This window comes from Chiloscyllium plagiosum, chromosome 3 (genome assembly GCF_004010195.1).
Source record: "Chiloscyllium plagiosum isolate BGI_BamShark_2017 chromosome 3, ASM401019v2, whole genome shotgun sequence".
Taxonomy (NCBI): domain Eukaryota; kingdom Metazoa; phylum Chordata; class Chondrichthyes; order Orectolobiformes; family Hemiscylliidae; genus Chiloscyllium; species Chiloscyllium plagiosum.
Window position 1 is genome coordinate 115,465,499 of NC_057712.1, and position 23,037 is coordinate 115,488,535.

Genomic DNA, 23,037 nt, shown 5'->3' on the forward strand with positions numbered 1-23,037 from the left:
TTGTCCCTGCAAAGACCTTGCAGCATGTAGAGTTTACTATTTGAGCGCTCCCCGATTGGAGTAATCTCACTGGCAGCTGATGCGTGCTTGCTCCAGGAAAGTGCAATCCCAGAATGAAGGCGTGGAACTGCAGAATGCCCATCACGAGATATGGACATCGTGTGAAAATGCTGTCAGTGCAGATGCTCAGCCACGACCTAATTAAATGGAAGGCTGGGTTTAATCAGATGAAATGGGCTATTCCTGATCCAATGTTACATATGGTGAGGCTTGGTATCTTCATCACTTTCACAGCAGCCCTTTCCTCCTGTCAGATGTGAAGCAGTTGAAGCTTGATTTCTGCTTGGTCAAATTTTAAAAATCAAACTACCATTGTGTAATGGACGGTGCACTTAAAAAATTAAAAAGCTGCATGCTGCTACTATGTTACATTCTTCTTTTGGACATAGATTTATCAATCACCCACAAAACATGGTGAAACTACACTGCCAGTTCTTTATTTGAATGAGACAATATACAAATAACATTCATTGGGACCTAAGTATTGTCCATCTGTCTCTGACCGCTGCTGCTTATAGATTGATGATGAGCCATGGGAGTAATACATTATATCCTGATGAGATGTGTCATGATTGGCACCAATTTCAGATACACTTCCTTGAAGGCATACACACATCATATCAGGTTCAGGTCACATACTGTCTTTTCTCTTTTGAGGCAACTGTTTGACCCAAGATTTTGTTTATCTGACTTAATATCTGATTCAGTAATTCAGTATCAAATTTTGCTTCGTAATGCTCTTGTGTGGCACCTTAGCAGATTTTCTGGAAAAGCAATATAGTTTGTTGTTATTACAAGTAGTTATTTTAATGGTTCATTCCAATCTGCTTGATACTCTACTAATCATATGTGCCACCTGTGCTGCAGTAGACTGTATTTCACAACTATTAAGATTCATTATAATTTACTTGAACTTCCCTCTGTGTAGTACAGCAACACTTAGGCAGGATCAATTAAAGCTCTATGTCAAGCGGAAAGATTTGTGGGAAGGGATAGTTAAGATCAGGTCAAATCCTAAATGTAAAATCTCATTCCCCCAGCTAATTTTCAAAAGAAAGTGAGGTTAAGAAAGGGTGGGGGTGTGAGACAATGCCCCATTCAAGTCAATAGTAAAATCATATTAAGCAGGGCAGAAGAGATTGAATAATTATAAATAGCAGTGCTAAATCAAAAGCCGATTGCAAGTTAGTAACAAAAATGGGCACTCACTCAATTCCTTCCTGTAATGAAATACAATATATCAACAGAGATCATTAGCGTTGCCGTGCTCCGAAGTGTGCCATCACTCCACGTGTAACACACAACACTGTGTAGCAAAATAGAACAAGCAACATGACTGTTGGAGGAAAATATAGACAGGGAACCACAAAACATGATCATTGAGTTATGTACTTTGGTAACAAGGAAGAGAAAATCGAAAGCAAAAAGATGAAAAATTAGCCATGTCACTCGTCTTTTGAAGAAAATGTGATCTGTTGCTGCAACCTTTCATTCATAAAGTGAGATCGTTTGAGTTGCAGTGTCCTAATGCTCATTGGGTGTATATTTTGCTGTCACATATACTTTATCTAGTCTAAATTTAGAAATTTAAAATCAGGCTATTCAGCAACTTTGTGAGGAAGGGTCACTGGATCTGAAACGTTAAACCCTGATTTCTCTCCAACATGCTGCTAGACCCGCCAAGATATTCCAACAATTTTTTTGTTGCTGATTTCCAGCACCTGCAATTCTTTCATTCAGCAATAAAATTGGAGAATACTTTTTTCACACAGAGATTAGTAGAAATTTTGAACTGTCAAAAGGACATATCAAACAGCTTGTCTCATTCATTGTTCATAATTGGCAGAATACTAACTGCACTCAGCAAATATTTGCTTCTAAAACTCAATATATAATGACTAACATTAGGATGTGGTGGCACAATTGGACAGCACTACTGAATAATCCAGAGCGTACTTGTTATTACAGTAACTTCCAATTTAAAACTATGAGTCAGACTAAACAATCCACTTGCTAGTATTCATATCCGGAAACCTGCCCTGTGCAGGCATAAGGATCATGTCCAGGGCACTGCACTATTTTAGAATTAAACAACAGCTCACTGATGCAGCCTCCATGGCAAAGCCTTGATGAGTTAGAGCTGACTTGCCAACTGCTCATTGGGTTGCACAGGGGTCTGTGTTAGGACCAAAACTATTCATGTTATAGATTTATAATCCGGGGGAATTAGTTGAGGCCATTTTTACTGAGTTTGAGTGAAGGCGTGACACTTTAGTCCTAAGATGAGGAGGGATTTCTTCAGCCAGAGGGTGGTGAATCTGTGGAACTCATTGCCGCACATGGCTATGGAGGCCAAATCATTGAGTGTATTTAAGTCTGGGAAACATAGGTTCTAGATTGCGAAGGTGATCAAGAATAATGGGACAAAGGCAGGAGAACGCGGTGGAGAAAATTGCAAGCCATAATTGAATGATGGAGCACACTCAATGGACTAAATTCTGCTCCTATATCTTATGGTCTGTTATTATACTCATCTTCCAGTTTGATTGACACCTCCAAGTGGCAACAATCTCTTTGACGTGGGACTATGAATTCCAATGCTTGTTTTTAACTAGGAATGAAAGAAAGTCAAATACAGTGATTGGATTTTAAACATTTTCAGCATGTTTTAAAATCCGAGCATGGGTCCTGAAATCTGACCTTGATGATGCCAAATGAGTTGATGGTGGTAGGTATAAGAGCATGGGCTGGCACAACTTGTCATAGGGCTTTTAAGGGGTCATGCAGTCAAGTACACACACTTTGAGGAGCCGTGTGGGCATGTGTACAAGGGTCTATATTGGCATGTAGATATGATAGCCCATGTAGGTGGGTGGGGGACTTGAGTGGCATTAGTTGAAATGGATGTGGTGTGTATATTGGAGTCAAAGAGTGTGGTGTTGGAAAAGCACAGCTTGCCAGGTAGCATCTGAGGAGCAGGAGAATTCACAATGAAGAGCTTATGCTCCTGCTCCTCGGATGCTGCTTGACCAGCCATGCTTTTCCATCACCACACTCTTTGACTCTGATCTCCAGCATCTGCAGTCCTTATTTTCTCTCTGTATATTTTGGGGGTTTTGTCAGGTGAGAGCTGGAGGGTTGTCTTTTGTTGTGTTCCTTTATTCATTTCTTTGTGCTGGAGCACCATGGCTGGCCTTTCATCCAGACTGCCTCTGCACCTGACAGCCTCCACTCTAGTTGCAGGAGTGTGCTCTTGACCATGGAACAAAGATTCCTGCTGAGATCGCGTCTCCCAGTCTTTATTATCCCTCCTCCAGCACCTACTGTCATGACAACAGATCACAGTCCTACAAAATATCTTATAAACATATTGAAGTTTTAAGTAAGATCATTTTACTTTGTTAAAAAAATAAGAAGGACGTGCAAGCCAATGATTGCAAATTCTGACAACGTAGTTCAGTAGTTCAATCCCAAGAGACTCCATGAATGTTGCATTTGGATAGTGTCACTGAACTTCAAACACTGCAAAGGAACAGATACAATGCAAAAAAAAACCCTGTAATCCCCTAATGCTTCAGCAATAATGGGAGGCCAACTAACAACTCAGTTGTAGAAATTGTGTGGTAGTGGTACTAATGAAAGTGAGAAGAATGAAATGGAGAGAATGGCAGCAAAGAGATTAAAATTGGAGCAGCAGAAAGTAGATTTTCATGAAAAAGACAAGGAAAGGGTCAGAGAAAGAGATAGGAAAGTGAAAGAGGAAAGGCCCTTGAGAGTTGAGGGCAACTTTCAGGACGGAGAGAATGAAAGGGAGTTTAGGCTAAAGCAGTGCGAGCTGGGGGCAGGAATTCTACTGTGCCCTGTGAAGATAGCTTCACTAGCTCAGAATTGAGGGCTGAGTCATCTCAGTTTGCTAAATTCACCTCTAAGCTTGAGGAAGGAGAGGCAAAAGTCCTTCTTTAGCTTGAGTGTGGTTACCAGCAGGTAGTTAAGGTGACCAGTCCCATATTGGTCCTCATTACTGCAGAGTTAACCCAATGGAAAGGCTCACAATGTTTACTCCCTCCTGCATTAGGAATGCCCCTTTGACTCTGACCCAGCAAAAAAGGGCACTTTTTAAGAATGTACAAGTCAAATGTTTTGACGTGCACTCTAAGAAATTTGATGCCCTCAGCAAAAAGTCTGACCAGATATACCTGGAATTTAAAAGGCTTAAGCCACTTTCTTTTGACCTGTGCACACAGGCATTTAAAGCAGAACCCACTGTCAATAAGAACACACGCTTGGGGAACAGTGGGTAGCAGATGCTAGGCTGATCGATAAACCCCTGTTCCAGAGTAGACCCTCTCCCACATCTCTCCCTCAACCAACTGGAAAAGATGGAGGTGCAGAAAATGGGAGGAAACAGAGTGGCCATGGCAGACAGGGAAACACTGGGGGGCCCCCTCCACAGGATAGAGAGGTGAAGCCTGTGTTTTTTAACTGCTGGAAGGTAAGGCTTGTCCAGGCTGGAGACTACGTAAAAGGACAAATGGGATTTATCAGGGTGCAGACATCCCGCGTAAAGGATGGGAGTCAGTCAGAGAATCTGGCAGGTCAGGCCACAGCTTTGACTGGGACTATGCATCTGTGTATCAGTAATCCAGAGTGCATGCGTGAGATTAAGCAAATCCCTGACAGCAACCAGGACTTTGTGTCTGAAGGAAGTGTGGCCATGTTTCTCCAGGATGACGCGAGCAAGTCTGTAATAAGGGATATTGGGGTCTGCAAAACTCTCCTACAAAGGATAAGGCCTGACCTTCCTACTAGAGTGTGTGGTGAAGTGGCAAGGTGTTGGTAAAGTAGATTGAGGAGAAGGATGGGGGGGAACTGGCTACATGCCCATTTCCCTTCATCAGGTCCATTTGGACATCTTTTGTCCAGAGCAGGGAGATATCAATGGGGTTGTCCTTCTTGGCAATGATCTGACACAATCAGTAGCATTCCCAGTGGCCTCTGGGATGGTTACTGAGGTCTGGGAGACTGAAGGTGCTAGTATCTTCCCTGACTGTGTGACCATACTGTCTATGACCAGCCAAGCTCCATCTTTGCAGGATGCAAGCAGGAGACCCTCCTCACCTATTATCTGAAATCGCCTTTGTCCAGAAACTCAAAGACAATGAGAACGTAATAACTCAATCCTCTTTGGTAGCAGCCCGGCAAGCTGACCCACCCGTTAGAAACATCAGCTCCAAGTGCTCACACTGAATCCCCAGATCATATTGCCTTACCAATAAGTTGCTGCCACAGTGGAAATGGAGATCCCCTGCAAGTGAGGAGGGGAAATGAACCATCAGCTAGAGGTGCTGCCAAGATACCTTAGTGAAGTATTGTAGCGATCAAAAGGCTTGCTGATGTCTAAGTAGGAGAAATCAAATACATTGCTTGTATAAACACACTTGATCACCTCTCTGAAAAGTTCATTCAGGTTGGTCAGACGTGACTGTCCCTTAACAAAACCATACTGACTGTTCTTGATTAATCCCTGCCTCTCCATGTGCAGGTTAATGCTGTTCCTCAGAATTGCTTCAGTAGTTTCCCTGAGGTTAGACTGACTGGCTTATAGTGTCCTGGTTTATGCCTTACTTCCTTCTTAAATAGTGGCCCCACATTGTCTGTTCTCCAGTCTTCTGGCATTTCTCCTGTGGTCAGAGAGGAATTAAAAATTATTGCCAGCGCTGCTACTGTTTCCTCCCTCTCGGAGTCAAGAGCCTGTGTTAAATTTCCTCCCGCCCTGGACATTTATCTACTTTAAAGCAGACTATATCACTATGAACCTTCTCTGTGTACACTAACTTGTTTAAGTACTGTCCTTCTCCCTGGTTTCTATACCCACTGTATTGTCCTTCCTGCTAGTGAATACTGACACAAAGTGGAACCCTCCCTTCATCCTTCGGCTCCCTACACAAATTCCCACTGGTGTCCTTAATGGGTCCTACTCGTGAGGGGCTTGACCCAATTCTTCAGCTGGTATGGTCTGCCCATTGAGATTCAGTTGGATCAAGGCTCAAGTGTCATGTTTAAGATATTCCAGGGAGAAACGGATAACCAGACATCCTCAGCGTATCACTCACATTCACAGGGGCCACTGGGACAATGACACCAGACCCTGAAAACAATGATCAGCTCACACTGCCATGAGTATCCCCATGACATGTTTTGTTCTGTTTGCTGCCAGGGACTCATCCACTGGGTTCATTCAATTTGAGTTGGTGTAGTAGGCACCAAAAGTGAGGGCTTCTTCAATTAATAAAGGAGAGGCTTTTAGAATAGAATGAACAGTTCTTTGTGTGTGACTAGAGAGTGCTGTTCAATGAGTGAATTAAGACTGTGATATGACCAGAGAATTCGTGAAAATCTCCCAGACGTGAAAAAAAAACAGGCCGACAAACATGCCAAGGCCCAAACCTTTCTCTCAGGTGACCAGGGGTTCACGCTCCAAACCAATATTTGGTGAACCCTTAAAATCCTAGTTCACTGGTTTGTGCAAAATAGCAAAGAGGATCAGAGAGGTACACCATCAAATTGTGACCCCAGATCTGGCAGAATACAAAGGGTGTGTCTTGGAATATTATCATTAAAGTGGTAATGTCCTGTCTCATTGTGACCAACCTATAGCTGGAAGTGGGGAAGATTTAGAGGGAGATGTGAGACCAGCCTCAAACCTACCATGTGGCTAACCAATATAGATAGATACCACATTAGTCAAGCTCAGTGCAGAATAGTGAGCCGGCCTGGTGAGCTGCTCACCGCATTTCAAGATGTATGCAGGGAGGGGCCTGGCTGCACCATGCTAGTTCCATGTGATGTGAATGTTGGAGGCACTGCTACAAATCAACATGCCTATTGACTGGCCCAGAGATGCTGACCCCGGTTTGGGAGGAGAATAACCCCGCACTGGAGCACTGACTAATAGAGCTAATCAGCAGAGTTGGAGCTCCCTAGTTGTGCTCATGCCCAAGCTGGTCTGGATGGTTCTGATTCCTGATAAGTTATTGAATTGACTCAAGTTCAATACCCCTAGCTGAAAGACTGCATTATAGGGTAGGTAAATCAGTCTACATCAGAACGATTGATTCACTCAATGGACACTGGCAGGACTCCTTGACTGAATTCTGAAGGAAATCTCTGCCTTTGTAACTCCAGTTGAGCTACAATGGTATCTTATAATGTCATTCAGTCTCCAAATCGCTCCGACCACCTTTTAAAGGCTGATGAAGCAGATCGTGGCTGGCTTCTCTCATTGCATAGTGCTTTTAGGTGAGTTCCTATTGGGCTGCAATGCTTGGGAAATAAATGCACATATAGCAACTGGAAACTCTCTTCCAGGGAGTATAGTCAGATAATCTGGTCAATCTCACAATGAGCAAGTTCAGTAAAGCCCAAGAGTCCTGTCCTGTCCAGGGAACCATAGTGGGCTCCCAGGGGTGCAATGGTGCAAGCAGTAGCACAGTCCGCCATTCCCAGAACAGATTAGGAAATTGTGAGGCTCTCAGGGACATAAAGGTTCTATTGGAAGCTTGTCCCAAACATTAGCAGAATAGCCACTCCACTGTCAGACCTACTACAGAGAGAAACAAACACCTTTTGAGAATCTGCAGGTCATTTTAACAGCAGCTCCAAATGTTAACCAGCACTGTAAGTTACCTTCCATTCGAGTGACATTAATGCTGGGCTTTTCCTTTTTCAAGATTAGAGTGGTGCTGGAAAAGCACAGCAGGTCAGGCAGCATCCGAGGAGCAGGAGAATTCACGATGAAGGCTTTTGCCTGAAATGTCGATTCTCCTGCTCCTCGGATGCTGCCTGACCAGCTGTGCTTTTCCAGAACCATTCTAATTTTGACTCTAATCTCCAGCATCTGCAGCACACACTTTCATTTTCCTTTTTCAGACAGACCAATCCAGAATAGACACCAATTGGGTATTTCCCCCAAAATCTAAACAAGCATTCTCCTCAGTACAGAAGGAAACCGCTGGTGTATTATCAGCTCACAAACACTTTGAAATCTATGTCTGAAATGGGCACGGAGAGTTCCACAGTCTATACTAACCAGAAGACATTACCCCTTGTGGAAAGGTTTAGGCTAAAAGCCAAGTCTTTCCTTATCCCCCATTTGCACAACCTAAAAATGAATGGGAAACCAAATGTATCACTGAAGCCTTATCCAAAATGTAGAGAGATCAGGTCAGAATTGAAAAGATAACATTTACCAGGACTAGGAGAACGTGTATGTGAATGTGTTTGTGGTTTATATACAATTTTTTTTTTAACCCTGCCCTTTTGGAATGAAATGAGAATGAATCAGAATTCATTCATAGTGCAGTGAAGTGTCATGGCAATGGATCATAGCCCTGATTACTCTCAGTCATTACGAATGGATTTCAGACAGGTTTTTTTTGGTTAAAAAACTAGAAATAAAGGACACACTGAACAAAGGTGGCTGCAAATTTAAATTCTGAGAATGGAACTCTGCGACTTTCTGATATTCCCATTCCCAATCCCGATCCCGAGGGAGACGGCCGAATCTCACATGGCGTAGCAGCTGGTGTGGGCTGTGAAGGTCACAGCTGAGGAACATCCACCAGACACCCCTGCAGTTGCCAGCTGAAGAAAAGGTTCCTCTCTCACTGATTGTTGGAAACGAGTCACAACTCAGCAAAGTTGCTATCAAAAAGGTAACAGGACAAATTCCTTCGGCTACTTGAAGAACCAAGAATCTCCAGGTCAACTGACCAATGTCAGCATCAACACTTCACCATCTCCAGGACCAAACGACATAGGAGCAAAAGTAGGCCATTCAGCCCATCAAGTCTTCTTCACCATTTAATGAGATTAAAGCTGATGTGGCAATGATCAACTCATTTTTTTTTCTACATCACCCTTGATTCTCTTTCTGATTAAAAATCTAGCTCAGCCTTAAATATACTTAATGACCCAGCCTCCACAGCTTCCTGTGGTAGAGAATTCCACAGATTCACTACCCTCTGAGTGAAAACATTCCTCATCTCTGACTTAAACGGGTGACCCCTTACTCTGACATTATGCCCTGTGGTCCCAGACTCTTCCTCAGATGGAAAAATTACACCCTGTCAAACCTTCTGAGAATCTTGTGTGTTTTTAGTAAGGTGACTTCCCAAACTTCTAAATTCCACTGAACACAGGGCCAACCTCCTAACCTCTCCATAAACTGGATCAACCTAGTGAACCTTCCCTGGATTGCTTGCAAGGCCAGTTTATCCTTCCTTCGGTAAGAAACCCAAAACTGGTCACAGTGCTCCAGCTGTGGCTGGTATTGTTGTAAAATCTCCCTACTTTTTAACTCCAACCCAGAAATTCTCCTCACAGGCAGGCCAAAGACTGATCTCAGGATCTCTTTTCTCGTTATATGTTTGCTCACCTTACATTTCTGACCTGGATTTGATTATGTGTTACATTTTATCATTTTCCCATGTGGCCTAGTAACTGATAAACTCATTCTTGACTGAACCTGATAAAACCAAGTTGTTTTGGGTCCTTTTAAAACATAAATACATTGGAACTGGAGAAGATATTCACAAAGGAAGGACTCCCTTGTGTTAAGTTAACCTTGTTGAGTGCAACTGAATTGAGGACAGTTACATAGAAAAGGGGAGTTAGTTCCTCCCTTCTCGTCTGGGAATATTACCATCCAGATTCAAAAGGAATTGGTGATCGGGGAACTAGCTAACATTTTCCACATTATACTGTAATCCAAGGAAGTTGCAAACAATTTCATCTATGCCGGAGAGGAAGTGATTTGTACAGAATCCATTTAGTCAGCACCAAGCCTTCTGCACATATCATATAACATACTTGCAGTATTCAGTTTATTTTCAAAACATTAGATTGGAGCGGCACAATGAAGTAATTGAAGCATATTAATCAATTATACTAATACCCTGTATTGCATTCACCTGAATTATAATTGGCGTAAGACACTCAAACATCATATGGCCATGCCTTTGGCTGTAGGTGCATCCTTACTTGTCAAGTTAGATATATCACTTGGTCATAGGCTTGAAAAAAACTACATTTGCATTGTTTAATTGCAGACTATTTCTGTAAAGACCTGAAGGGTGAATCAATCCAGTCTGAGTTGGCCATTATACTGTTTTGCACTCAGCATTTGTGATTTATAACTCAAGAGGCTTACTGTGAAAAGAAAACAATGGCGAGTTTTTCAAGCTTTTAGCTTTATGTTGTAAATTAGTTTAGCCTTTTAACTTTAGATGATTTAAAAAGAAGAGAATTCAAATTATACAACATGCTGAATGTTTATTAAGCACCAACTTCGAACGGCACAACACACACTGAGAAGTACCGAATAAGACGACTATGGTCAAATGAAGACTAGCAGAGACAGTGGTGCCAACAAAACAGGAATTGCTGGAGAAACTCAACAGGTCTGGCCACATCTATGGAGAGAAAGAAGAATGTTTTTGCAAAACAGTTAAATCAGATTTGAAACATTAACTCTTTCTATCTCCACAGATGCTGCCAGACCTGCTGATTTTTTCTGGCACTTTTTGGTTTTTATTTCAGGTTCCAACACCCGCCATATTTTGCTTTTATTCTGAAGTGAAATGGCTGCATATCACTACATTTATTAAGCATTGTGTTACAGCATAAGCAGCAAGTGATAGACAGAGCTAAATGATTCCACAATCAATGGATCAGATCTAAACTCTGTAGTCCTGCCCCATCCACTCATGAATGATGGTGGACAATTAAACAATTCACTGGAGGAGCAAGCTCCACAAATATTCACATCTTCATTCACAGCACTCTTATTGTATCAGTCATTGCTACTTCATATTTAGGGAAGGTGCTGGTGTAGTAAACCAGAAAGCCCAGAATAAAATACCGAGGGCATGGGTTCAAATCCCATCATACTGCAAACTTGATTTCAATTTTAAAAATCTGGAATAAAACCAGCTAATCTAAGGGCAAGTATGTAACCACTGTTGACTGTTGTTAAAACATACCTGGTTCAATACCTTCATTTAAGAAAGGAAATCTGCCATCCTTACCTGATCTGGCTTACACGCACCTCCAGCAAATGTGTTTAACCATTAACAAAAAGACCTCAGGGCAATTAGGGATGGACAATAATGGCTGGCCTAGTCAATGATGCCCACAGTTGCACGAATGAATTTTTAAAAATCAAAAATGGCTGGAGGCACTGGATACTGCAAAAGCTGTGGGCCATAACAACAGAACGGTAATTTATTGTCACTTGTATTTTTACAAAAAAAAGTGAGAAATGTTTAAGTCACATTACTCCAAAGTCTATTTTAATAAAATTAATAACATTGGGTAATAGTACTGACCTGCTGCTCCCCTATTCAAGCTGTTCCAGTACAGTTACAACTCTAACATCTATCTGAAAATATGGAAAATTTCCCCAGTATCTCCTGCATGCAAAAAGCAGGACAAATTCAACCGGACCAATTACTGCTTCATCAGTCTACTCGAATAATCACTAAAGTGATAGAAGGGGTCAGTAACAATGCTTTCAAGCATCACTTCTGAAGCATTACCCTGCTGACACTCAATTAGGGTTCTGCCACGGTCACCTATCTCCTGAACTTATTACAGATTTGGTTCAAATATAGACAGGAAAGCTGAAATGCAGAAGTGAGGTGAGACTGCCTGTCTATGACACTAAGGCCACACCTTCAGAGCCCTAACAAAACTGGAGTCAATGGAAATGGGGAGACCTCTCCATTGGTTAGTCATACTTAGCATAATGGAAAATAGAGGTCAGTCATCTCAATGCAGGAGTTCCTCAGGGTAGTGCCCTCGTTATAACCATCTTTCACTGATTCATCAATAGCATACTCTCCATCATAAGATTAAAATTGGGAATGTTCACGAATGATTGCAAAGATTTCAGCACCATTCACAACTCCCCAGATACTGAATAGTCAATGTCCAAGTGCAGGAAGACCTAAACAATTTCCAGATTTTGGTTGACATGTAGCACACAAGTACAAGGCAACCACGATCTCCAACAAGAGAGAATCTATCATTCACCCCTTGACATTCAATGACATTACCATTACTGAATCCTTCACTATCAACATCCTGGGGGTTATCGTTGATCAGAAACTGAACTGGACCAGCCATTTAAATACAGTTGCTCCAAGAGCAGGTCAGAGGCTAGGAATTCTGCAGTGCGTAACTCATCTCCTGACTCCCAAATCCTGTCTATCATCTAAAAGCACAAGTCAGGAGTGGTGATTGAATATTCTTCACTTGCCTGGATGAGTGCAGCTTCAACACCATCCAGGACAAAGCAGCCCACTTGATTGGCACTACATACACTTCTCTATCACTGATGCTCAGTGGCAGCAGTGTGTATGGTCTACAGATGCACTGTACAAGTCCACTGAATCTTCTTAGACAGCACTTTCCAAACCCATGAACACTACTAACTAGAAGGGCAAGGGCATCAGATACATGGGAACACTACCATCTGCAAGCTCTCCTCCAAGCCATTCACCATCCTGACTTGGAAACATATCACTGTTTCTTCAGTGTTAAAATTCAAGAAATCTTTCTAACAGCATTATGGGTCTACCTACAGCCTGTGGACTGTAGCAGTTCAACAAGACAACTTGTCACCATCTTCTCAAGGGCAATTAGGGATGGGCAATAAATTCTGGCCAGCCAGTGACACCCACATCCCATGAACAAATTTACAATAAATCTATTTACCATAAATTAATTAATAAATCTGTCCCCTGTGCATCCTACTTATTCACAGTCAGAGTGATTTGCATGCAGTCTGAATAAAGAATCTCCCAGGATTCTTTACACTCTGTAGATTTCAGCAACTGTAAAGAACACTGGAAATCAATGATCATTTCTAAAACTCAACACCCAGTATTAATCAATTCAGTAACTAACCTGAAAGTGCCAGTGGTGGGAGACAGAATGGGCAACATGATTCTCCTGTTTAACTTGTGCTCAGCTGTGAGGTTAACAAAAGGCATTTGCTGAATCATTGAACTCCAAAACGGCAGAACAAACATTAAATCAAATTTTACACACGAATGACATTACACCAGGTATACTGTGAGCAGACACTCCCAGCACCTGTGGTAAGACACTTACAAACAGCAGCCATGCAACCTTTAGAAGACAATGTGTTGTAAATTGATTTTCATAGAAACAATTTTTGAGAGCTCAGTTCTTTGCTTTTAGAAGGGGTCCCTCGGCTTTACTGACGTTCAGGAAAGGAACCCCAGGTCTAAAGCACAATCGCAAATGATTTCAAGTTTATCCATCACCTTTTGGGACAGCAGTGAAGTAATGTCAGTGGGATAGTACTCCCGATTAATGTTCTGGGCATGTGGAACTGAGATATTCGGGACCGGAAATAAATACTGGCAATGCCTATGTCCCATGAATGAATTAAAAAGTCTCAAATCTTGTCTTCCATACATAAACACAAATATTTAAATATTAATTAATTTATAGAATAATCAAGAAGAGGATTTTCAATTGACAGAACAGTAGAGATACACAGAAACTGAGCTAGGAATATTACTGATGACGCACAAATGTGTGGTGAAGAGTCTTACAAATCAGAACAATGAAGTGAAGGGAATTATAAGTCAAAACAGTAAAGAAAAGCAGTGAAATAAGATGTAATCTTTCTAAAAGTGAGAAACAATAATGAGTTTATTTTAGGCATTTTTAATAAATTCCTTTCCTGGCATAATCAGAGTGTTCTTTAGTGACAACATTTAGCAGAATGCACTGAACAAGAACACACAAGGATGGGTGTCACATGTCACATTTTACATGAATAGAATTCAGACTTTATAGTCTGCATTTCAAATTATGGTAAGCATAATGTGCTTAATAATTTTGATCACAAATTGAAACATAATGTAACATTTATCATGAATGATATTTGCACGGCTTCTTCAGGATTGATTAAAGTTTAAAAATGTGTGAATTGCAGTAGCAAATTCAAGTTTAAAATGATCAATATTTGGCGCTTTGGTTGCACTGAAGACTGCAAACAAATTGAAAAAGTTTACTTACTTTATCTAAAAGAGCTATGATATCGTTAGGAAGCTTGCAATAACTTGAAGTGAACTTTTTAAACACAGTAAACTGAATGAAATGCCTGTTGGACTTGATTAGATCAAGACACGCAGAATGAACGAGCAATTATGGAGAATTTACAAACATCTATATTTAATGTGTTAGGAAATATGGCAAGAGAGGAAACAGCTTATGACATTGATTTATACAAAGCCATTCAATTCAAGCAATGAGAGTTACACAGCACAATTTTACAAGATTAACGGTTCTTTAAGAAATACAGAAATGACAGACAAATCAAGCGGAGTAGTATGACATAAAACAGCATTAAGTCCACACATATTTGTGATTAACTATTTTCAGACTATCTCTGGGTTATGTACTATAGATTTGTTTGTATAAGGCATTTAGTCATTGATAAATTTTCTCAAGTCACAACATATGCAGCATGCACAAACTGTTTCTTCTGTGAAATCTCTAATTTACTGGAGAAAAACCTCCAATCTGCAACATGTTGTAAAATTAAAAAATATTTTAGCCATATTTGACTTCTTTCCTCTTCACTATGTACAAAATTAAGAAGCCTTCTTTTAAAATATTTTAACTAAAACCTCTGGACATACACAACACAGAGTAAACTCAAAAGCTACTGTAGCAAAGTTTGACAGCAGAGTTGCACTGAGTTCATTTGTACACCTTGCAATTCATTGAAGAGCCATAAACCTTGTTTTGGCATTGCTGATATTTGTTACGTTGTATGATGGAATTCTCACAGATATAGGAGCAAATGAAAGTGTTTGTCAACTTACTGTCACAATAATACAGCAGTATTAATTCTTACTAGCTTCTAATGTTGCTTCACCAAGGTAATATTGTATTGCATATCCAATTCATGCCAATAGAAATATAAATTCACTTCTGTTTACATACCAATGACACCATGGCTGTACAAAAATGGTCACCTTGATACGTCATGCACCATTAAACATCAATCCATAAGTGAACAGACACTGGGTAAGCTTAAACATTGCTCAATATACTGACTCTTTTAATCCTTATGAACATGCTCTATTTCTTTATTTTCCAAACCAAGATGTGTTCCCCAACCTCCCCAGCCCAAATTGCTGCTATGAAGATGAAAATGAAATATCAGGATTTTAACAGTGCTGTCAAAAGAACGTAAGGATTTCAACTCCGAGGCATTGGATGATTCACATCAGAGGTAGAAATGTTATGTTTTATTGGAAGCACCACAGACTACCTACACAGCCCAGCTAATGGCCTATTCAAGATGCTGCAGCCTAAATTGTCACAATTACATAGAAATCATATGGCCCTTTTGCTCTCGGTAGTGGGTGTGTTCATAAAAAGAAAAAGCAATCAATATGCTGTTAGAAATGTATTCTGGCACATGTTGCAGGGTGTGAGGGCTGGAGCAATTACTTACTGGCCATGAAACTTAATCAATTAATATTTTAGTGCTGGGTCCCAGAATTTTGTTGAAGGGATCTGATGACATTCTGCAACAAATGTTTTAGAGTCGATTTTAACTGCTGATGGAAATCCTAGAGTCCTCACAGCGTGGAAGCAGGCCATTCAGCCCCTTGAGTCTACATCGACCCTCCAAAGAGCATTCCACTCCTTCTATCCAAAACCTGTAACCTTATATTTCTCATGGCTAATCCGTCTAGCCTGCTCATCCCTGGACACTATGGGCAATTCAGCATGGCCAATCTTTGGATTGTGGGAGGAAACCCAGCAGACACGGCAGAATGTGCAAACTCCACACAGACACCAGAGAGTGGAACTGAACCCAGCTCCTTGGTGCTGTGAGGCAGTAATGCTAACCACTGAGCCACTGTGCTGCACTGTAAGGGTAGTGCAGTTAAATGGAGCAGAGCCTTTCTTCACAATGATCATTTCCCTCTCAAAGTATTTGGCTTTTGCTGGAGGCCATCTGTTCCCCTTGGAGTCTGGCAGCAAGTAGTACATTAATCAGCTGAGGCTAGGCCTCCCTGTGACATATCCAGATCCGGTCTCCCATCCACAAGCCCCTGCAATACAATAACATCCATGGCTAAACCTCCCACTACTGCTAGCAGTCCTAGACTAGCTTCCTTCAGACCAGTCCCAGTCTAGCTTCCCTCTGACCAGTCCCGGACTAGCCTCCTTCTGACCAGTCTCGGACTGGTCTCCCTCTGACCAGTCCCTGACTAGCCTCTCTCTGACCAGTCCTGGACTAGCCTCCCTCTGACCAGTCCCGGACTAGCCTCTCTCTGACCAGTCCCGGACTAGCCTCTCTCTGACCAGTCCCGGACTGGCCTCCCTCTGACCAGTCCCAGACTGGCCTCCCTCTGACCAGTCCCAGACTGGCCTCCCTCTGACCAGTCACAGACTGGCCTCCCTCTGACCAGTCCCGGACTAGCCTCCCTCTGACCAGTCCCGGACTAGCCTCTCTCTGACCAGTCCCGGACTAGCCTCTCTCTGACCAGTCCCGGACTGGCCTCCCTCTGACCAGTCCCAGACTGGCCTCCCTCTGACCAGTCCCAGACTGGCCTCCCTCTGACCAGTCACAGACTGGCCTCCCTCTGACCAGTCCCGGACTAGCCTCCCTCTGACCAGTCCCGGACTAGCCTCTCTCTGACCAGTCCCGGACTAGCCTCTCTCTGACCAGTCCCAGACTGGCCTCCCTCTGACCAGTCCCGGACTAGCCTCCCTCTGACCAGTCCCTGACTAGCCTCTCTCTGACCAGTCCCAGGCTGGCTTCCCTCTGACCAGTCCCGAACGAGCCTCTCTCTGACCAGTCCCGAACGAGCCTCCCTCTGACTAGTCCCAGACTGGCCTACCTCTGACCAGTCCCAGACTGGCCTCCCTCTGACCAGTCCCGGACTAGCCTCCCTCTGACCAGTCCCTGACTAGCCTCCCTCTGACCAGTCCCTGACTAGCCTCTCTCTGACCAGTCCCGGAATAGCCTCCCTCTGACCAGTCCCTGTCTAGCTTCCCTGTTTTTGCTTTTGGCTGAACGCTCCTACCAAATCCAGCTGCTCACTTTGCTGACCTCCTGGCTGCTAATTAGAAACAAATTTCTGTTTCTCCTGCAATTACACTGGGAAAAAAATCAGAGATGATGGGAGTGCTTGTGATAACAGGCTTGCACAAAGGTACATCTGTCTGATGGGAGCATTAAATGCTTTTTTTTAAAATGGGGCTAATTCCTCTGTTAAAATTACAGATAAGAAAAAAAATGCATCAAGTTCAACAGTTAATATCAGCAGCACAAAATTCTTGACTGTTGATATTTTTAAACTCATTGTTATAACATGACAGGCTGAAGAAAATTGCATTAACTGAAGTAATTCGACCATATCCTAAGCTTCCCTTTGATCTTATATTAGCTTTGGAAGAAAATTTATTCACACTTCTCAAAGTATGCACATTTCAAAATATTTTATGTGAGTCTGTAAATTATTATATCAAAGTAGAATTAGAAAATTGTTGAATTTGCCTATGTGCACTGGGGCAAGAATGCTGTAGCCTGTTCTCAATGGGCATTAAAACATATCAGCTTCTCTTTAGTTGAAGTGTTAACAACAGACCACTAACATTACAATGAACAGAAGACACCCATTCAGCCTTGGACCTTCGGGTGACCATCCTTCAAGGTGGACTTCGGGACAGGCAGCAGTGAAAAGTGGCCGAGCAGAGGCTGATAGCTCAGTTCGGTACCCATAGGGAGGGCCTCAACCGGAACCTTGGGTTCATGTCACATTACAGGTGATCACCATTGCACTACACATACACACACATACAGATATTCCTAACACACACACTCTCACATACACACAGACACAGGTACACACAGACGCGCACACAGACACCCACACACACCCTTATAGACACACACTCACACATGCACACACACACACACACAGAGACAAAGACCCACATGCACACATATATTTTGTGGGGTGAATTTGTACTTGCAGAGTTACATTGTACTTTGCTCAAAAACTGCATGCATTCATGTAGAATTCTGAGCTCAAAAACTGCATTAATTTATATAAAACTCTGTTATCTCACTTTTTAGGTTAGAATCAATCTAAACATCATGGCATAGACAGAGAACACAGGGGGTCCACATATTGTCTTGCTATCACCATTGTTAACAGCTAACCAGAGAAGGCAACTTTAAAAAAAAGGTTTTGTGATTTACACATGAAATAAGTGGTGTTGTGTGATTTTTAACTTTGTACACCCCAGTCCAACACCGGCATCTCCGAATCATCCCTAAAGCAAAGCACTGATTCAGTGCAGTTGTGGAATTACAACAGGGATAACAGGTAAATCTGTAATTCTGGAACAGGTATCAAATGCACAAGGTCAGAATTGTCTTCCGGTGACATAATACCAACAGTATGACTTAAAAACACTGAAAACTGTCTGAGACAATCCATACAAAATGGATGCATTTTGCAACTGTCAGAGACAGTAGTGAAATGCTCAATAGTGCAATACTAATTGAAAAGGGAGATTTATTATTTGATGTTGCAAACATTATAAGTGCACTGTTGTGCCAAATTCAGGAGTGTTAATATTAATTACATTGTTTGCTTTAGGTGTTTTTAGCTACATAAGTAGCATTAACAACAAATTGCTTTTCATCTACCAGCATATCCCTGTTTAGCATCTGATTCAACTTATTGCTCAACATGCTGATTTTTTTGCACATATAACCAGATGAGCTAAGTCATGCATATGATCTTTTCAGTTTCAAAGGTCTTCCCATGAGTAAAACTAATAGGAAATTAGGATGTGGTAAACAGAAATAAATTCTGCTTGAACACAATTCATTTTAATTACTTAGTTCAAAGGGGATATATTTTATTGTGTAATTACAGCCCTTTGTTCATTCTCAAACCTGGGTCAATAAAGCATTTCATGCTGATGGAAGGGCAATAAACAGTGACACTGACAGGAATCAAAGTACCCATTTCACCAGACTCTGGTCAGACAAGAAGTACCTTGAGAAACATATGGTTTAGCTAACTGTAAAGTGAATCTTATCCCTTTGATTTTTATGTTTACCTGTCATGTTTAAATCTAATTTTAAAAGGGCAATGATGATCAAATGAAGTTTACTTTGCATGATATTGTGAAGAATATGTATTTATTGTAGAGCAGCGGTTCCGTGACTGAGTTTCACAGATGGGTTGTTTAATATCCCCACTAGAACAACATTTATGATAGGATCCTTAATTTTCAATTAGGTAAAGTTAAATAAATGACTGTCCCTGAAACGCAAACAATAATAAATATGGCTGAACATTAACTTTAATAACCATGTGCATTTAAGCAACTTACTAGCAGGTATGTTGGAGAGATACTTTCACTAAACCATAAGACACAATATAAAAATAATACTTCAATAATAAACTGCTAAGTTATAGCTACAACATGCACTCAATGGTGCCCATGCAGAAAGAATGCATGTTGGTGATCACCATGGAATCCCCTACCTCGTCAGTCCCAAGTTTTAGTGCATGACCAGGACAGCTGCTGAGCATTTGCACATCACTTTCCCCAATGAGAAATGGGCAAGATGATAAATATAAATAATAACAATATACAGGTTGCATCTTCTTGGAGTGCTGAAATTCAGCATTGTTGAAAGAGAACTGGGTCAGATGCACGACAGTGTCACAAAGAAAATGCAAAAGGCTCTATCAAATATGCTGTCAAGATTAGAGTGGTTCTGGAAAAGCACAGCATCCGAGGAGCAGGAAATCAACGTTTAGGACAAAAGGCCTTCATGATTCCTGACATGCTGTGCTTTCCTGTTCCATTCTAATCTTGACTCTAATCTCCAGCATCTGCAGCACCCACTTCTGCCTCTATCAAATATGCTGCCAGTCCTCTGGTGCAGCACTCTAATGCTCATCCTGCTTGTTATGTGTTTGAACAAATAAAATCGCCATGCCAAGTGCTATCAAACTCAGGTGCAAGGCTCAACAACCATCCACGTTAACTACTTGCATCTATTTTGCTTCAAACATATCACATCTGTCCTTCATTAGATAATTAGTTTGCACCATTAAGGTTGTCTCCTTCTCTCACAGCCAATATAAAGTATTTTTTCTTGAGAATTTAATGATCCCTGCAAGGTCCCTTTTTATAGTGGTGTGATGGAAAATATTTTTCAGCAACAAATCATCAAATAAGGCAGGAACTATACTCATAAAGAGAATAAAATTGCAATATTGACAATAAAAATGTATTTAAACATAAAGGACTAGACAGCAGAACAGCAGCATACTCTGTCATTTGCTCCTAAGATTTCTTTCTCGAGATCTGACCATTCATTTTCTGTGCTAAATGTGCAAATCAAATAATGTTTTATATTTTTCATTAAAGCAATAACAGCAACTGTTTAAAGTGGATTTTTACAGTCTAATCTCCCTCAGTGTACTATGACACGTTTGTGACTGTGGCATCAGAACAAACAGATCTTGAATGACAGTGCTTTGTGTAGTAATGTGAATGATCAAGGCCACTGGTTTATAGTTTCACTGAAAAATGGATGGAGCCATGGAATGTGATCTCCAAGACTTATCCAGTTGCCATAAGTCAATGGCCCTGCCACTAAGCTTCAAATTATTCTAGTATCATAGGTTTTGATGAAATGACTTAAACTTCGTGCATGTGTAAATCTCAATGGAATAAAACTTTGCGACGATGGTGACCTTGTTGTCATATCACCAGGCTAGTAGCACAGGGGTCAAACCCCACGCTGCATCGAGTGGAACTTCAATTCAATTTTAAAATCTGAAATATAAAACTAGTCTCAGTAATCTTGGCCATGATGACTGACAGCTATCTTAGTGAAAGTTCTAATGAAGAGTCTCATGTCGGACTCGAAATGTTAACCGTTTTTATTCTCTCCACTGTTGCTGCCAGACTTCTGGTGAGCTTCTCTAGCACTTCCTGTAGTGAAAGTTCACCTGGTTCACTGAAGGTAACCTTTTATCTTTGGGCAGCCTGTATATCATGTGAGTCGAGCAATGTGGTTGACTCTTAATTATTCTCCAGAAATCAACCAGCAACCACTCAGTTCATAGGCAAACGGGGCTGGGCAATAGATTCTGGGCCTTGACTGCAACACCCACATCCAGTGCAAGAATTAGAAAACATTTCTCTTTCTTCACCCAGGAGGAATGTGACTTGCTTATGGAACTGTTGCTTGCTTCGACAGAAAACTAACCAATGCTATTGTCTTCAGTTATACACATGGTTCATATTGGGAACCTGTCTAATCATTTAAAAACTCGTGAGAAGAGCCTGTGGCATTGTTAAATCGTGGAAGATTGTTTCTTTTTTCTTGTTACTGGCATGTCCTTTAATTATACAGCAAAAGCTTTTACTAATTTTTAGGGAAAAATAGGCAATGTGACAGCTAAGAGTTAAGTCATTACAAGTTAAAGTGGTCACTCAAAACAAAAGCAAGCACACACTACAGCACTTCATGATGGGGGGCGGTTACAGTGTTTTTAAAAAAATAAATAATGCATGACACATTGAAGGATGCATGAATTTGCTGTGTGATGATTATGTTGAACTAATATTCAATATCCAATGAGGATTAAGTGTAACCTGCCTTCAAATGATCAATCGACCCAGTGACACCAAATGTTAAAATTTATCCTTATGTCATTTAAAGTATAGAATAAACCAAAATAGAAGAAAAACACTTAGTGCACTTAATAATGTACCCTCTATTTTTTCTGGAGTGTGCATGTGAACTATGTATGTGCACAACCCCTTGAGGATTTATTGTGGGGCTATGCAAGTGTGAAAACCTGAAGGAGCGGCCTTGTGTGCTAGCTGCTGGTGAACTTTTCGGTTGCTGCACAATTTGCAGCCTACAGGGAACAGTGCACTTAGTTCTTCATTCATTAGTCCTTACAGACCTTAACTTATGGCTCACAAGAAATTGCATAATGTTTTTGCTTCAATAGCTCTTATTCAGTTCTTATTTTGCATATATCACTTGTTCTACATATAACCTGTCTGCTGTTTCCTGATCAACCGCTCCAGTGGCGTTCACCTGCAAACATTTAATGCCACAGGGCACAGCCAGCATTCTAGAACATGTGCTTCTTGTAACAACTTTACTCAGAAGGTTTGGAATTGGATTTTGATGGCTGGACAATACTTACACAAATGACCCAAAAGACCGGCAACAGTCATGAGTTCATTGTTTGCTGTATTTCTGATGTCCCCTTAACAATTTTTAACATTTACATTAATTGCCTTTCTGCTCAGGGTAATTTTAATGCACCGTCCCAATTACACTGTTTCCTGATTTACTGTGCCACAACACTGACAGGAACAAAAGCAACCAGACAACAGAAATATTAATACTGACATTTTAAATAATAAAATGAAAACAAATGACCATGAACAATTTTAAAACACACTGTTTGACTTCTAAGATTTAAAAAAATGTCATATTTATAGATCAAGTATGTCTTTGTGAAGGTACTCATTCCAATAATACTACTTAGAAATATTTCTAAGTGATTGTGGTACATTTTAGGTGGAAACTAAAGCTCTTTCCCCTCACTATATGCAGCAAGCAATTCCTAATAATAAACAATACACAGTAGGTCTTGAGATTGGTGACATATTTATATTACATACAGGACAAATGTCTTAACCATGCATAGCATTACAGTATCACATTTAACACTATTGTACAAAAATAACAAATGACACGGTGTATGGGTAAATGTCTTGCAGTTATGCATATTTTGTGCATCTTTACTAAGGAACCCAGATTAAATTAAATCAAAAACTCCAAGA

At 41.1% G+C, this 23,037-nt stretch overlaps 1 long non-coding RNA gene across 1 annotated transcript; it reads right to left on the bottom strand.

Annotated features, from left to right (window-relative positions):
- Positions 1 to 471: 471 nt before the first annotated feature.
- Positions 472 to 15,918, bottom strand: LOC122548461. The gene is made up of 2 exons (XR_006311243.1): positions 13,030 to 15,918; positions 472 to 824 (listed from the first exon to the last, which is right to left on the bottom strand). It is a non-coding gene; the product is annotated as an uncharacterized LOC122548461 (long non-coding RNA).
- Positions 15,919 to 23,037: the final 7,119 nt, after the last annotated feature.